At 41.2% G+C, this 12,320-nt stretch overlaps 1 protein-coding gene across 1 annotated transcript in view; it reads left to right on the plus strand.

Moving 5' to 3' along the window:
• The first annotated feature begins 3,490 nt into the window (after positions 1-3,490).
• ankrd11 (ankyrin repeat domain 11) overlaps positions 3,491-12,320 on the plus strand; it is a 65,695-nt gene continuing 56,865 nt past the window's right edge. The window contains exon 1 of the mRNA XM_028956757.1: positions 3,491-3,892. The gene's annotated coding sequence lies outside the window, so the exon portion shown is untranslated. The remainder of the gene's footprint in view (positions 3,893-12,320) is intronic.

Here is a 12,320-nt window from a genome sequence, read left to right on the forward strand (position 1 = left end):
AGCACGCACCAGGACAAGTTGGACAATGTCATGTTCATAATTTGGAAAACACAATTTTCTGTCCCAGTAAAAGAACAAAGCAAGGCCCATAAGTACATGCTTAGATGAGTTTAGTGTGGAACAACTGAGACACATTTGGGAGTAAATAGAATGCAAATTGCAAGCCAGGCCTTCTTGTTCAACATCAGAATGAACGGGCACAATGTCCACAAACACTTCAAAGAAGACTGGATATAGTTGCAAAGACTGGGACCAACTGTTAATAAACCATGTGGGATCAACTTTTTTAAAGTCTTTGAATGCAGTGTCATTAAAATCCTGTAAGCATAACAATCAGGCTAAAAGTAATATGACATAATACTGAATACATTAATCAAATTAAACTGATAAGTTTTGTTAATACAAGTTATTGTTCAAGTGCATTTTACAAAGTAAACACTGATCAATATATTGAGTATATAAATAGGCGGCAATCGTGTTGGTTTCGTCACGCAGGGAATAAAAACCGCAAAGATTCAACTTTTTGATAAAATTATTTTAACAAGCTTTAGAGGGTGATTGAGCTGTGGCGATTTTGGGGAGTGTGTGAAGACATTAAAACACGATTCAGATACTCGTACAACAAAGTCAACAAGCAGTCATCGGAGCGGATTACTGACGGACACTTCCGGGTCCCATGTGCGTCGCCTATACCATCTCGTGTACGGCAGAGGGGGGTTTGTAAAAAAAAAAAAGTGTATTTTGTACAAATGGGGAAACGTATTGCATTGTAAACATGAACTAACGCATGGTGCAATATACATATATGTTATTGATTAAGTGAGTAAAATGTCTGGTGTAATGGATGGTGCCAGGTTAGTGAAGGCCTCTGGATTGTTGTGGCTCTTCAATAATGCAAAGGCTGTGCTGCTGAGACCATCTAGACCACATATGTCAAAGTCAAGGCCCGCGGGCCACATCCGGCCCGCGAGAGGGGGTTTTCTGTCCCCAGAGATTATATAAATGTATTATTAGAACTGGCCCGCAGGTCACTGCACGCCAGCAGCATCCAGGTACTTTACACGCACTAACGCACTACATTTCCCACAATTCAACGGTGGCGCTCCGATGGCCACTTCCTTTCATTATTCATCAGCGGGCATTAGCATCACTTCAAAAGTCAACTTTCAGATAGCCTACCCTTAAAAATGGCAAAACGGAAGGTGGACACTGAGAACCGGACTTTTAAAACAAGGTGGGAGTCGGTGTACATGTTCACGGAGGTAGCTGGAAAACCTGTGTGTGTTTTGTGTGGAGAAAGTGTGGCGGTGATGAAAGAGTTTAATCTGAGACGGCATCATGAGACAAAACACGCGGATAAAGACAATGATATGGACAAAAAGCTTTTGTCCCTGTTGAAATTTACTGACAGAGCCATAAGAATGTATTTATTTATTTATTTGATCATATAGTAATATATTTTTAGGTTTTCAGACTGTTTAATGGGGATCACTAGACGATATACAGTCCAAGCCCTTGGCTTGTTCCTAAATTTTTCATTTGCCCCCCTGTCCATTTGACTTTGATACCCCTGATCTAGACTGTGCTTTTATTTTGCCATTGTTTTGGTGTATTTTATGTTTAGAAACTTTTGTCCATTTTTTATTTATTTTAAATAAATTGTCATACTTTGAGTTACCTAGAATTTGGATTTCATTTCATTGTTGTCTGAGTTGTCAATAAAATACTGTATACTGTCATTGGGAATCTCTGGGATGTGATCTGAACTGTAAATCTGTAAATCTGAACTGATATCAATGTTGTGACTGCATAAATCCTATAAATTGCCTGGTGTAATCAGAGTTTTCTTTACTTACAATGGTACATTTGATATGTTTCTGTGTTGAAATTGGATATTGAATATTGAGATTATTACATCATGCTTCATGTGCATAGTGCATAATTTTAATAATCAGCTAAAGTTCTTGTGATCATGCAACAGTTCTTTACCAGGCTTCAGTAACCCCCCCCCTTCTTTCTGTCCCAAATACATTCTATGTATGTGGCATCTATGAAAACTGCTGCAGTTCACATATGACTGTACTGTCAGAAACGCAGCTGACAACACATTCTTTCTATTGCATCGTCAGTGATGAGGTATAGTGCTCAAAACGACTAGTGAGCGAGCCAAAAAGACAGTAAATTATGGAAAGAACAAAGACAGGGCAAATGGAACCCACCCTCCAAAAAAAAGTGAAAGAGAAGTGATTGGGATTCGAACCGGCAACCTTCTAATTACGGAGCCACTTCCTTACCTGCTAGGCCACCGCTGTTCAGCAGTGGCTGTATTTGTAATGTTGCGTTGCAACATATTTCAATACCATGTCTTATTGTAAGTCTGCATATAGGACATTAATTCACAAAAAACGAATCTTTCTTACGCTATACAACTTGTATCCGAATACAGAGCGAAACGTAATACCACGTGTATGTATACTAAACTTCCACCAAGTGGCGCTATTGCCCACGTTTATTAACGGTATATAATTTAGCCAATGTGAGAGAAGATTGAACCTGCTTTTCTTGTCAACCAATCCTAATGTTTCTTTCAATTCCTTGTTGACGCAACTACTGCGTTTTACAATGTTGCGCGCTAACTTTAGCTCAAGCTTTTTTGCGATGAGAGTAAATATTTTAGCTCTATACTTATTTTTGAGCCAGCTATGCAAAAGCGGGCTACGACTCCAGATTGCGGACGCGTATCCTGTTGCTCACAAGCTTTTGCAGTCCCGCAGGAACTCGGTCAAAAGCGACGCCTTGATCCATAATGGCGTCCATTGTGCGGTCAAGTTGGACCCGCCTATTTTCGGTAGCCAATCACATTTCGCTTCCTAGAGTAATCCGATCCGTTTAGCTGCGGCTAAAGTCAAAGGCCGTTGTGGTGACCAGGCACGTACACATAAGGAAGTTCTCTCATCAGCACACTCGCCAAACTTCTACAAACGAATTATGCTCATCTTAGATCTTACGTTAATGTTTTTCCCATGCATCACCGCCCGCATATATCAAATTAAAATATTTTGCAAACATGTGAAAAGACAGCAGGAACGTGGTAGGCCTTTAAATTACGTCAACGCAAAACAAATTTATACTCCTTTCCCAGTAGTAAGGGGCCACGATGTGTTGCATTTATACTATTTAAACTTTGAAAATAAAATTATTTTCATTGTGTTTAGTTTAACTGAAAACGAACGAGTTCACTAGAGTTTAGTTATGTAACAATTAAAATGTCCTACGGAAGTGACACTATCTTCTCTTACTTCTAATTCCCTTTGAATGTTTGATAATTGACTAATACGTAATTTTCGGGATTCAGTTCTTGTACTTGCGAAACGCGGAAGGACGGGTGTATCGAATGTGCTGCTAGAAAACGCACCGCGAATTGTGCGCGTGCACGGACATCTCGTGCGCGCGCCTGGTCGCCAGCAGGCTCATAACACCGTCTGTAAACGGCTCGCGAGGACGCGCTAAAGCGGATTAATTGGGAGCGATTTTCTTCTTCTTCTTCTTCACGCGATCGTGCGAAAACCAGAGCTGCGGTTTTATGAATAAAGTTAGCAGCGGACCACCTTCGTCGCGCGTTTTTTTTTTTCTAGAAGTGATGGAAAGGACATATTCGCTTTGCTAACCCCTGGATTTGTGGGAAGGTATTTTCATTACTCGGCTTCGGGGATTTAGCTAGGCTAGCCTAGCTTAGCCTGCTGCAGTCGCTGTGTGGGGACTGATATGTGCGCCGTCTCTATCGAATGGCCTCGGACAACAGTTTCCTGAAAAGGACCCAAATGGGGAAAACCAAGCATCGGAAAGGAATATGAAGCACGATCGTTTAGATGTAATATCGATGTGATACAAGGTAAGCAGCGTTGAAAAGCTGTGTTTGGCAACATTTCCCCACGTTTGTCGAGTTGCTTGGTTGCTAGCTAGCTGGCATTAGCCCGCTGGCCTTGTGGTTTCCTTGGTGCAAGCGAATGTAAATGTGCATTAACAACGTCAGTGTGGTTAGTGTGCCGATGTAATGACCTGTGTAATATGGAGACGCGATTATTTGTCCGGGCCAAACAGCAGAAAGTGCATTCGGCTTGTTTGTGCCAAATTCTGTCGCGCTGTGTTCTCCTGTAAACATGTCGAATCGTGTTCACATGCTTGTACCAATTGGCTAATGGGCAAAACCGTGTGGGTGTTATGTTGGGGATTTACTTGTAAATACCAGTTGTAATTATTATTATTTTTTACATTTTCAATAAATTTATTTATTTTTTGTCAACAAGAGGCTTGTTGGTGGCCAGCTTTGGTCTGCTTTAATGCGGACTGTGTGCTAAACGCAGACAGGAGGTCCAGTTTATAATGCTCAACCGTATGTATTGAAGTATTTTTTACAGAATGACAGTAAGGGTTTTTTCAGGGCTGGCCATCGGTCAGTTTCCAGATGTCTGGTAGATGTTGAAGGTTTACGGACATAAAAACCTAACTAGTTACACGCTTGTTTATAAACCAGAACATTACAAAGTCACTGGTTTGAACCCCTGAGCAAGACCCTTAACCCCAATTTTCTTCAGGGGAACTGTCCTTGTAACTGATTGTACAGATTGAGCCTTATTGTCATTTCAGCTACATACGTGTTATACCGTACATAGTGAAAGGGAACAACGTTTCTCCAGACCCTACATACTAAAAAGGGCAAACAGGGGACACAGGCAGTGCAAGAGTTACATTTAACAAAAAACATGTAGACAACCATGTAGACACAGAGCGCTAAACTAGTGAAATGAGTAATTAATGTGCAAAGTACTAAAATAGTGCAAATACTGCTATGCAGAATAGAAGAGTGCAAAATGAGATATTACTCAGTATAACAGAAGTTCTGTGAGCATGTCAGTTTCAAGAGGAAAGTCCCTCTCTGATGGCCTGTGGAAAGAAGCTATTGCACAGTCTGCTAGTGAGGGCCTGAATGCGAAGAGTGCATGTGAGGGGTGTGTAGAGTCCTTCACAATGCTGGGGGTTTTGTGGATGCAGCGTGTGTGGTAAATGTGCGTTATGGAGGGAAGAGAGACTTTGATGATTTTCTCAGCTGTCCTCACTATCTGCTGTAGGGTTTTGCGGTTCGATATGATGCAGTTCCCAAATCAGACAGTGATGCAGCTGGTCAGAATGTTCTCAACAGTCCCTCTATAGAAAGTGGTGGGAGATGGGCTTTCCTGTCTCTGAGCATTTTCCAGGGATGTTGTCTGGTCCAGCCAACTTTCCTGTGTTAACTCTGTCCGCCGTGGTTCGATACAGCACCTGATCACTGGGAGGAGAGTTGGATTTCCTCAGTCACGTTGGTCTGTGTGTCGGATTGTGCGTAGAAGTCATTCAGCGCATCTGGTAGGGAGGGGTCACTGTCACAGGAAGAGGTTTTAGTCTTGTAGTTTGTGACTGCCTGGATGCCCTGCCTGTGATGTCATCAGTGCATTTGTTGATTGAGCTGTTCACTGATGTTGTGTATTCCTCCAAGTTGATGGTGTTGTCGTCGTTGGTTGCAGCCTCCCTTTGCCAGTCAGTGCGCTCAAAACAGCCTTGAAGAGCAGAAATGGCTCCTGCCGGCCAGGTACTCTTCTTCAGAACCGGCTTTGTGCATCTGACGAGTGGTCTGTATGCTGGAATTAACGTGTTGTCTGATTGGCAGAGATGGGGCGGGGCTCATTCCGGTATGCGCCAACAATGTTCGTGTAAATAAAATTGTCTATCGTCCACATGATGGAATTTAGGGAGAGCTGACTTGAGATTTGCATGGTTGATATCTCCAGCGACAATGACCTGTCCGTCAGGGTGTACATTCTGCATATCGCTAATCAGCACGCAGAGCGCCTTACGCAGGTCTTACCGCACAGCGCTGCATTCCGGTCGGCACAAATTGCGGTAAGCCTGTCCAGATGAAGGGCGGAATTCTGTCGCTAGATTCCTGCTGGATAGTCCGCTGAAGTTTGATGAAGTCCAGTTTATTGTCCAGAGAACAGACGTTGGGTAGTAGGATGGACGGGAGTACTTGAATTAGCCCTTAGCCTAGCACTAACCCCCCCCCCCGCCGCTTCCCAAGCACTGCTTTTCCCTCGGGCACCAGCATCAGGTGACGCCATGGGCCTGAGAGTGTGCAGTGGTTTTCGCAAGTCCTGTAGGACAGTAGGAAGCCGGAAGAGTTTTTTCCAGATGTAGACATGGGCATTCTTTTCCCTGTTGTCCATGTGTATTTTCCAGCCCGCTGAAAAACAGAAAACTACAAAAATTGTACACCATTGTGGTACATGAGGGGACACTGCGAGCTACTGCCACTGTGCCATCTTGGTCCAGAGGATCCTCTGGTTTCTCTCTGGATAAGGGTATCTGCTAAGTGCTATAACTGGGCCCAACCCAGATCATACACTGTTTAAAATAAACCACAGTTGCTAGTTTGTGCATTTTATCAGCATTTTGTCTGTACTTTTTGCTTCTGAAACCATCACCCTTGGTGAGCAGTATGCAGCCATGAGAGGCACCCTGGGAGCAGCGTGTGGGGACGGTGCTTTGCTCAGTGGCACCTTGGCGGATTGGGATTGGAACCGGCAACCATTTGATTATGGGGCCGCTTCCTTAACCGCTAGACCACCACTGCCCCAAATGTGCATTGTGACTGCAGTTGTTGATGTTGGGTTTTTTAGAATTGTTCAATTTTTTAAGGATGCTTGTGATGCTGTTTTGCTCTTTCCCATGTTTTTATTTTTATCTGAAGTCTGTTAAATGAGTACATTGATTCAGCAGTTATTTTCATGACCATGAATATTGTAAATTCACACACGGCTTATGCTGTTTACAGCATACAATGTGATGTATTGATGCTTTGGTTTGGTTCTCAAATTTTGGCAGTGGTACACTTAAGGCTTGTTTTGGTCCTGCTGAAGTGGCTGCGTTTTGTAGATGTGGGTTGTGGTTAAGGAGTGTAGATTTGTGGGTCCTCTAGCTGCGCTTTGTTAACATTAGTTTTCTTCTGGTTCCTGTCTCAGTTCCTTGAAATAATTTTTATGTTACACAATATTACAATGGAATTTTTGCTCACAAGAGTGAATCTGAAAATAGCATTTTAAAGTTGAAAAAAAATACTGTTTTTAGTGTGAAATGTTTGTACTGTAACACTGCTACTGCGTGCTCCAGTCACTACTCCCAACACAGAGCACCGTCACTCGCTGAGGACGAGTGCTGAGGCTGCAGAGGTCTTCTTTAGGTCTATTTTTAATAAAATCATCTCGACATGTCCTGCTCTGGAGCATGTTTGAACTTTCTGAGCTGAGCTTGGATAATGAGCACTTTTTTCACTAATTGGTTGTCTTGTTTTCTAATGGTAATGTGTGTTTGTGCTTTGGCCCAGTTGTGTGGCAGCATTTTGCCTGTGGTCATGTCATTATTTTGATATGTGATTTTGTTGAAATCTATTTTTATTTTGTGATGGTAAAACATTTATTTTTTATTTTTATAACTGTGTCTACTGTCCATTCATTTCCTGTTAAAATGGATCTTGTTTTTTCGCTATTGGATTTTAATTTTTTTCTGGTGCCCATTTCTGGTTTAGTGCGTCATTACACATTACATTGAACTGATGTGGATGTTTTAATAGTTAAATCTCTTTTATCAATACAGAGGCTCCCTTGATCAAGGTATTGTCTCCACACACTACTACTTGGGTGTTTTTCATGGCTGCCCACTGCTCACTAAGGGTGATGGTTTAATCCAGAGAACACATTTTGTTATGTTGCCGTGTGTTGTGCTGCAGTGTTTCACAATGACAATCACTTCACTTTCACTTCATTAAGATCAGGCTGAAGCTAAATAAAGTCTCGTAATTGCTTGCTCCCTTGCGCAAGTTCAGCGGTTGCTACATAACTTATACTAAACGTACAGGCAGCATTTCTGCTGCTGAAACATTTCCTTTAAAATTTTTCTACGTGTTGCAGTTAATGTGAGCTTCTCCTCAGTGCCATAAGTTCAAGGTTACCTGCAACATTTCCTTAGTTTCATGTGGTTAGTGTACCCTATACCTTTCTAACTGCTGCATTTGTCACTCACTTGCTACAGTCCTTCTGTAGATTATGAATGGTGCTCTGATCCTTCTGCTATACAGGGCAGTTCGTGTTAGAATAGCATCGCACTCTTAAATATATGTAAGTAAAATATAACTCTGCTGGAAGAAAAGACTAGACATTGCAACAAAAATATCTTCCTGTCCAAGATTTGCTGGAGGGATTTGGTACATTTGTGGTGGGTGAATCTCAAATACCCAGGGCCCTTGAGCAGAGCGTGGTGGCTGCTCCTCTTGTCCCTTTTGATGGGGGCAGCTGCAGCCATTCAGTATGGCCCAATTTGCATTGAAATGCGCTGACAGGAAGGGGGGAAGGGGGTAGTGCGGTTGGGGGTGGGCTGGCCAAGCCGCCAGTGCATGGTTGAAAAGCATACCTAAAAGCCAAAGACACAAACGCGAGCAGGGACACGTAGGGGGGGAGGGCCTAAACACCAGCTGTGATGGTGCTGTATACATCACACAAAGGCCTTTACGCACTTTTACCTCTCAGCCTTTCTTTTCCTTTTCTCTTTTCCCCCCTCTACTCTTCCTCTTAATAGCCTAGCTGTGTGGTTTAGAGGATTTTAAAATGCAGTGCAGGCGGTGCTTTACAAAGAATGCCACCACATTGTTTCCATCTGATTTTTTAAAGACATTTATTGATTATTTGTGTTAATATAAATCTTAACTGCTATCATTGGTTTCCCTCTGTGATACAAATTATATCAATTATGCCTTTCTATTAGTGCTGCACGATTAATCTAATCGCAATCGTAATCGCAATGTCAGTCTGTGCGATTACATGAACGCAAAAAGCTGCGATTTAAATGATTAGTACATGGATTGGATTGGCGAGCTGACTGAAGTCTCACGTCTCACATCTCAGTCAGATGTGACTTATATGGTCACGTGACTTTCGATTCGGAGACATATGGGTAGACGGCACATGACGCGCCGCATCATATGTCAACGTCGCCGCCATATTGCGATAGGCTCTGCTGTGGCGTGAAGCATATTAGGGCTGCAACTAATGATTATTTTAATAATAGATTAATCTGTCGATTATTTTTGATTAATCGTTGAATCGGATAAAAAAAGAAAAAGAAAATAATTCATTTCCAACCCTTTATTCAAAAACAGAGCCAAAATCTTTAGAAAGTGCACAAACATGTTGCTCCTTGAGCTGTTATAATAATAATAAAATAGAATAAAACATTGACTAACACAAAAAAATACACATGTATGCTTTACATTTGCCAAATATACTTTTTTTTTTTTTTTTTAAATAAAGTGCCACCTGAGCTGCCAGAACGATAAATAATTCATAAAAAAATAAAGAACAATACAAATCAGAAAATTTAACAGGATTTGTTTGAATGTCAAAACTTGTTCTCTACACTACACTGCAGATGCACACACTCGCAGACACGCACACTCACAAACTCTCACACTGACACACATTGAAAAAATGCTTTTCTAACTTAGTAGTTTTGTACTGATTTCAGTCCAAATCTCTAAAAAATCTTAAATCAAGATACATTTAATAGACACATGAAATAGCATAAGAAATGATGTCTTGTTTTCTGATAAAACATCTCAAATTTAAGTGATTGTTTGCTTAAAATATCTGCCAATGGGGTAAGAAAACTAATCTTAATGAGATATAATCTCAAACAGAAGTTTTAAGCATCACTTAATTTTCTCATGCCATTTTTCTTGTCTAGTAATCTTGATTTAAGATTTTTTTAGATATTTGGACTGGAAACGAGACAAAATTACTAGGTAAGAAAAGCTTTTTTTGCAGTGTAGCTATACATAACAGATTGAAAAATGAATGGTCCAAAAAAGGCTAGTGAATAAAAACATGTCTTTAGTCTTTTAATGCAAAGTAACTATAGCACCCCTGCTTTACTACTGTTATTAACGAGCTAACGCTAACTTGTCATGCCTGTCAAGCTGGATGACTGGTAAACATTTACATTTACAGCATTTATCAGACGCCCTTATCCAGCGACAATCAGTAGTTACAGGGACAGTCCCCCCAGGAGCAACTTAGGGTTAAGTGTCTTGCTCAGGGACACAATAGGCGAGTCGTCCACACGGAGACGCAGAGAACAGTCCGAACGCTGTTTCATCCCCCCTCCACACCTGTAGGTGGCGCTGTAAGTCCCCGTCTAGTTCTCCTCCGCGGCGAGTTAAACACCAGCACCAGGGACATTACATTCCTCACTTCAAAACGGAACAAAGGTAGGATTCTGTAGTGACTTCCCCTGCTGCTGAACTCCTCCTAGTCAAACACGCGTTTCAGGTGCTGGATCATTGCCGTGGTGCTCCCGTGCCGTGCCATGTCGCTTTTGCATATTTTCGCGCAGATTTCTCTGCCTCCGCCATGTATCTGTCCTCTACCTCCGCTCGTTTTTTTTTTTTTGCTCCGTGCTGTCTATGAGGCGCCAAACTCTGTTAGCGTCTGTGCGCGCGCGAGAGAGACCGAGTGTGTTCACTCCGCTCAAATAAAGTTGTTTTTTTTTTTTTTTTTTTTTTTTTAATCAAACGTCTCCGCGTCGCGCGACATAACGAATCGATTAGGAAATTCGTTGGCAACTCTTTTAGTAATCGATTTTAATCGATTCGTTGTTGCAGCCCTAAAGCATATACATGTCTATGGAGAGAAGTGCATAAAAATGCCTCACTCTTGTGCTGCTTGGGGCTGTACAAACCAGATCCCGGGGGATTACATTTCATAGGTAAGGCTGAACAATTGTTTTGAATATTTATAAAATCCCGTTTTATAAGTCTTAACCTTGGCTAAGATAGTGAAGCAATGCATTCCTGTGTTCAAGTCAGCCTCCAATCAACGTTTTGGCTAAACGTAGGCATTAACTATTTAGACTGTTCTTAGCTGTTTAGTTAACTTTTCTCAAACTTTGAAGGTTTCCTAAAGAAATTCACAGTTTACAAATCTTAACCTTAGCTAAGCTAGCAAAGCTATGCATCCCTGTGTTCAAGTCAGCCTCCAAACAACTTTTGGTTAAAAGTAAGAACTATAATACAGGATTTTATAATTGCCAAATATAATCAAAACAGTTGTTTAGCCTTACCAGGTTTTGTCGTTCGACATTAATGTTAAGAGTTTTTAATGAGAATTTAATATTTTTTGTGATTATTTTATATTTGTAGAATATTGTATTTTGAAAGCACTTCAGGGCATTTCAGGTTGTTATAAGTAGTTTGTATGTTTCACTTTGAAATTAAACATTTCACTATTAGTATGCAACTTTTCATTGATATACAAGCAAGTGTCCTTTATCATATCGCAATCGCATATCGCAATATTGATCTCAATAATCGCAATATGTCTTTTTCCCCAAATCGTGCAGCCCTACTTTCTTTATTGCTGTGATTAGTGACATCACTATTTTTAGCCCCATTGACAGTTAAATGGGAACAGAGCAGACATCACCAATCAGTTCATTATTTAACGTTGATTTTATGTTCAAAAGGTATTAGAGCCCTTTTCATACCACCTTATAATATAGGAACAGTAAATGTTTCAGTCTGTGAACTGTGAGCATGCCTTGTTCTCACAGCTAATGTGTAGGATATTGTGGTGTGACACAAACATGTGAAATCATGTAAGTTGCAAGGAAAAGGTTACATGGCATTCATCAGACCCCCAGAGAGAATGTGCAAGCATACTTGACAAGTTACTGTTTTTATAATACAGTGTAACTATTAGTGGCATTGCTATAAGAAACATCAGATTCAGCCTCTGAAATAGTTAATAATGTGAATATGTGTTGGTATGAAAATGTTTAGCACTCCAAGATTTCATTTCAGGTTGTAGAAAATAAAACTGTATTCATGAAATTTGATTTGTGCTTTAAGGCTCTGATCGATGAGTTTGCTCCCAGCCAAGGCTAATGGAAAAGCGTCCAGTGTCAGTACTTGACTTTTTTTTTTTTTTTTTGAGATTAATACTGGCTGTGAGATTGAGGGAGGTGTTGTCAGTGGGGAGTGGATTGGAGTGTGCGAGTGCAGGGTCTTATTTTGACACAGCTCTCCTGTTTGTACTGTGGGGATAACACCCATTTAGGCCAGCTGGAGAATGGCAGATTTTTATCAGCAGGATCTGTGTGTGTCGTGCACATCCCATAATAAGGGCCTCACATCCTGGCAGTACCACAGGTAGAGCTTGTGTGTGTGTGTGTGTGTGTGT

Source organism: Denticeps clupeoides, chromosome 16 (assembly GCF_900700375.1).
Source record: "Denticeps clupeoides chromosome 16, fDenClu1.1, whole genome shotgun sequence".
Classification (NCBI taxonomy): Eukaryota; Metazoa; Chordata; class Actinopteri; order Clupeiformes; family Denticipitidae; genus Denticeps; species Denticeps clupeoides.